We start from the raw sequence: 6,000 nt of genomic DNA, 5'->3' as shown, positions 1-6,000 counted from the left end.
ACGTTCTTACTTGTACTAAACARCTGCCTCAGTTTTAATTGGTATCAGATTATAGTCCATGATCTACATAGCGAGGAATAAAAAGTCACATTTACTGTCATAAGTGCCAATATTGCAAATATTTCCAAATTAGCTCCACAAACACTTTGATTTTTATTGCAAAAAAATCTCAGAAAGAATTACAAAATCCTGGAGGGACCGAAAAGATGTTCAATAACAGTAATTAATTTTAAGGATGTTTTGACTGAAGTCAGTAAACAATAAAAAACTTGTTAAAGGTACAACCMAAAAAAATGTAGTGAGTGCCTGCGCCGCCCATGTGGACAGAGAAACGGATCATTWTAAGTGGTTTATTATGTTTCCAGAGCTGTACACACAGCTATTTTAACGGGCTTGTGTTTGTGTTTTTCAGTTGTGGTTTTTTTTTTTTTTATTAGTATATTTTATGAACAAGATTTTTAAACTTTTAAAGGCACACAAAAGGCAAGGGAAGTGCATAGATAACAAGAAAAGTGAGCCACAGCAAAACATATTGAGGCAATTTCACCTTCAAAATCAAAAATCTGCGTGCGGAGATCATTTCAAGTAAATCTGTTAAAGGAACTATAAGATTTGGTTGAGGTCAAGAATGTTTACAACAGAACACCTGTCCACCCCCCAAAAATGTGAAAAATGTAATGTTTTAGGTCACTCATTTCAGAAATCTAAACTTCTAGATAACTCCAAATTGAGTCTCTTGGAAAATTTGAACACTGTGAAATAGTTTAAATTGGAAGCTCGTGTAAACACCCCAGTCAGTTAATTAACTCAAAACACATGCAGGTTTCCTGACCCTCTAAATGGTCTCTCAGTCTGAGTCGTTAGGTTTCAAAATCATGGGGAAGGCTGCTGACTTGACACATGTCCAGAAGATAGTCAGTGACACCATGATTCTTTCCAGCGGCCATTAAGCGAGAGGCARGGCAGCCTGGACTGGTCACCAAAGAGACRAATCAATCTAACAGAAGTTTTTTTGGACTATGTGAGAAAACTGGAGTACCTGGAAAGAATCCATGCAAACTCTTTGCAGAAAGACCCCAGGCTGGGATTCGAACCCAGGACCGTTTTGTTCTCTAATTTTCCAAAACACTGAAATTTCTGSTTTTCATGATCTGTAAGCCGCAATACTCAAATGTTACAAGTAACATAAAAATATTTCACTCTACATGATGACTCTCATGACTTCTTTTCAGACAAAAAATATCAAACTTTATGAGATTGTGATTTTTTTTTAAATGCACCTAMAAGTTTAAGTCAACACCAGAGGGAAAGAGAAACAAAAAATCTCATCTCAACAGTGGRAGAAAAAGAGACGTTTTCCAGCTCCTAAATAGTGCAGTGAGTCCAAACTSTGCACAKTGGCTCCTGTACTGTCAAATCACAACATTATTTAAGCTGTTTACTCATTTAGAAATTCATACCAGTTAATGTAAGAATCCCTTCCAAGCCAAACACTTCACAATCCATGTCGAAATCTGTGGTAAGCCTTTTAAAAGCTTTGGGTTTTGTGAAATCCTGTGCAGTGCAGGAATCCAAACTCCATCTCCATGGTGTGTTTTTACAATCATACATTTATTTGTGATAAAACTAAACCCTGGCGTGGTATCTTCAAGTGAACGCAATAACATTACATCTGAAGACGGACTGTTCTGTTCTTTAGGAAAATGCTTAACCTTTTTAAAGGATCCCCTTTCACACTGCMGTTGTTGCCTTCAGTTCAGGCTTTAACAGGAGCTTGTAACATTCCTCTTGGGTTTGATGGAAATACCAGAAGCAGGAGAGAACAGACTTCTGTAATGCAAAGCAGTTTGCATAACAACAAACAACACACAGTACTGCACACAAGCCTTTCAGTTATGTTTTGGGTAAATAGATCTACAACTTTTCGGTACGTTTTTTTTTTTTTTTTTGTGGATTATTTTATGATTTTGGCTGCTTTTCCACCCAACTTCTGTTTAAAGCGTAAAAATAAGATGAAAAGTGGAGGACAAAAAAAGTACCGAGACTACAAATCTCTTTCATAAGTAGGAATAATGTATTTATTATGTCACACTGGACTGAGGATGTAATCTAAGTTATTTACAAAAGTATTCGTACTTTATTGTACCATCACTTCATGTCCTCTATGTCCTAAATTTAACATTTCCGCCAGGATATTGTTTTGCTTATTTTAATTGTACGCAGTTCTTTAATAATTCAATAAGTCAAACGAATTTAATTCAAGTTCAACAATTTAAACGTGAAAACCGATTAATTTTTTCTCCGAAACAATTTCTCGTGGAATTTCGTCAGGCAATTGAATTCCTTCTGGACGATGACGGACAACAGAGAGATCTCCTGGAGCTGCAAGCCGGAGGCCACAGAGGTCGTGCTAACGCTGTAATCCACCAGATCTCGCAGGTTTTCAGCTGAAGAGAGGATCGACTGGGACCCGTCCATCCTTCAGTGTTTAAGCCTGTGTTTTCAACCCAGTTTCTCTCCTAGAGTAAACTGCTGGAGGGTCGATTGGTGCAAATAACTGCCATGTTTTTTCCACCAAAGGAGCTTCTACTGCAACTAACTCGTTTCTTCTGTAGAAATACTCTTGGAGCAGCATTTTCTTTTTCTCTCTCTTTCTTTACTCTGTCCTTTCAAATCCCCCGAGTGTCGTGACAGATGGTCTTTCAAACAGAGCCAACTTCTGGTTCTGCTGRAGGGTTCTTCCTGTTAAAAGGAAGTTTTATCCTCTCCACTGTCACTACATGCATCCTCAATATGAGGCAATGATCTARCTTACTTAACTGCTGATCAATTTAAATAATTGGTGCAGAGTTAGCCTTTCACGCCMCCCTTTTTTTTGGAAAGTCTTCCTGTTTAAAGGGAAGTTTTTTCCTCTCCAGTCATCACTTGCATCCTCAGTAGGAGGCATTGCTTAAACTTACTTTGCTTTTARTGAATTTAGAAAATTGGTGCAGTGTTAAAAAGTGATTTCATTCTTGAGTCGTTAAASGGTTGGACTTGCAACCTGCACCTGTCTTGTTGTCGCCTTCCTGTCCTCAAATTCCATTTGCATGATTTGTTTCTGTTTCTCCCAAAAACTGCATGAATAAAGTCTTCAGTTTGGTGCTTTGTGAACAAAATTGTTTTTTTAMAAAAAGGGTTTAGTTGAGACCAGAGACTTCATAATTCCTTTTATTTTGTAGTTTTTGTTTATTTAGGATATTTGAAATGTCTTCCAGTTCCAGTGTTGAATGTTTATTACAATTTGAAGTTTGAGGATGAAGAGGACGTCTTCCCTTTGGTCTTCTGGGTTGGGTTTTTAAAGTTTGATCTTTGAGAATGTGTTCTTGCATTATTATGCTGTAGCCATTGTATTAGTTGAAAATGGTCTCATTRYCATTTTACCRTTTATGGCAATAACTTCTCAGATGATTTGTCATCCAGCAGAACTTACTGTGACAGTCGTCAACCTAAACGTTGCTGGACAATAAATTGTCCCAGAAGTTATTGCCATAACATAGTGGMCATAGCATAATGATGCAGAAGCACATTTTCAAAGATCAATAAACTTTAAATTCTAATGAACATTTAATACTAGAATATGTCCAAAATAAATGTAAATGTCTTCTTCATCTGAGGTGCCATTGCTGGGGGAGATTTGAGATCAAACARCCTGAAAACGGCCTCACCTCTTCAGTTTGAGTCTCTACGTCACACTGAGCCAATGGACCTGGGAGACAGGAGACGCAGCGAGCTTCTGCTGCTGGGCAGTCCTGAGAGAAGAAAATGAGGATTTGACTAGACCGTCCTGATGAGAAGCTGCTTCTGGACTCAAATGAACTCCATCCATCCATCCTGGCTCCCTTACATTTCTGGGAATTACGTGACCATTTTGATTTCTTTWCAGGGCTGTTCTCACAAACTGTTAACATAAAAATGAATAAAACCAGAAAATCCTTTGAGTTAATTTGTCTTTGAATGTGAAGATTTGACATGAAGATTCCTTTGAGATGACAGAAAAAGAGACAATATTAAACATTGGGCACAATGTTATCTCCAATGTTTAAAGTTGTCCCCAATTTTTAATTATATCTCCAGTGCTTAACATTGTCCTTGATGTTTAAGGTCACATCCGATGTTTACTGTATCTGGAATGTTTTGCTTTATCTCCAATGTTTAACTCAAAAGGAAACTTTTCTGGAGACGAAGTTTGACATCTGATAAACATGGCAATAATGTTAAACATCAACATTAATCATTATTCTTGATTAAATAAAAAATCGGGGACGTTAAATATCCTGGATATTAAATGCTAAACATCGGTGGTTATAGCAAAAAAAAAAAAATTTCTACCTGAAGACTCTGGACAGGTTGAGGTAATRAAGTATGATTTAACAGATTATGAATTGGTGATAAGCTGGTGTTATACAGTAATTATTTGCATACGTGTTGGATAAGTTATTATTCAGATCTCACTAAAACCAATCAAACTACAAACAGACATAAAACAATGTCTTTAACTTAATCAATAATGAGAACAAATGTGCACATTTAATACACATATTGTTAAATGTGCAAATATTATATAATTAGAACATGTTACAATCTCTTGGCAAACTGAAAAAGACAAGAACCTAATGAGCTAGTTTKAATTTATTTGTGATTTTTACACATTTAAGTGACATGAGTATCTTAGGTGTAAATTATCTACAGAAGTGTGTAAAAATGGATCCATTGTCTAATTTAAACCAATGTCATTAATAATCTGTAAGTGGACGGAACACTTTTTAAGATAAGCCCATTTTAAAAACACAAAATATACATGTCAACTAAAAAACTTCAGCCTCTCTTTGTTTGCATCTTAAACTGGAAMTATAAGATGAAATATAAAATTTGTTGCACGCATACTTTAACAAGCAGGAGGTAAGTGTTAATTCAGGTGATGATTAGCACAAATATTAACAGCTTCCCCCTTCATTGCTTAACTAGAACAACAATTCAGACCTTGTGTAAAAGCAAAGWAGCCCGTTTGTCAGCTGCAGAACCAGGAATGAAAAGTGGGTTGAACCAGTGCCATCCTAGCACCATCTGCTGCTAGGATGCTTAATGAGTGTGTTCATCTTTCCATATTCCCAGTTCATAAAATATTCAATTCAAGAAAAAAACATATTGAGGTTCAAATACAGTTAAAAGCATGTTTTTTTTATTTATTTACATATTTTATCAAGAAAGTTGTGAAACCATCTTCCATTATAAGACTGTATAATTTAGTTTATTTCCTGTTTTATTTGTGAACTGTTTTTTTCTCCTAAAATTGTACGTTTTAATATTTTTTTTAAAAGCACTAATATTTATTACTACTTCCAATGTTTTATTATTTAGATAAATGTGGAAACGGAAACCGCACAGTGAATGCAATAACCAACAACGACCACTAGATGTCAGCATAGACACACGTGGAAAATTTGAGGGGTTCCCCGTAGCTTCACTGGTTTTAACTTTTAAAGTATTTTGGGAAACATAACCAATAATATCCTTGTGAATCCAGAAAAATAGGAACAAAGTTTGATTTTAAAAAATAAATAAATAAACTAATTTACGCAAGATTAGTTTTGTATGATGATCTCGTTACAATAACAGTTGACACATTATATTAAATATATTTTAATTTCGATTGGCTAATTTGAAGAATGCAGGTCCACTACATGTTGATTTYCCGCAGAATAGATATGCATGTATATCACAGAGGTTCTTTACAGGACATCTGAAGTCACAGTGTTAATCTGGACTCTAATCCCATTACTCACTGGCGGCTTTATTGCTGGGCTCCATAACCATTRCTGTGACAAGAAAGGGACAGGGGATGAGAAATTAATTTTTCATATACAAAGCCAGAATAAGGGTGAGTGTGGAGCATGACAAAAAAAAGCTGAAATGAATAAAGTTAATTTAGGAAATGAAGATGTGCAGAAATAGGACCCA

This window comes from Poecilia reticulata, linkage group LG21, assembly GCF_000633615.1.
Source record: "Poecilia reticulata strain Guanapo linkage group LG21, Guppy_female_1.0+MT, whole genome shotgun sequence".
NCBI lineage: Eukaryota > Metazoa > Chordata > Actinopteri > Cyprinodontiformes > Poeciliidae > Poecilia > Poecilia reticulata.
This window is presented reverse-complemented; position numbering follows the sequence as displayed.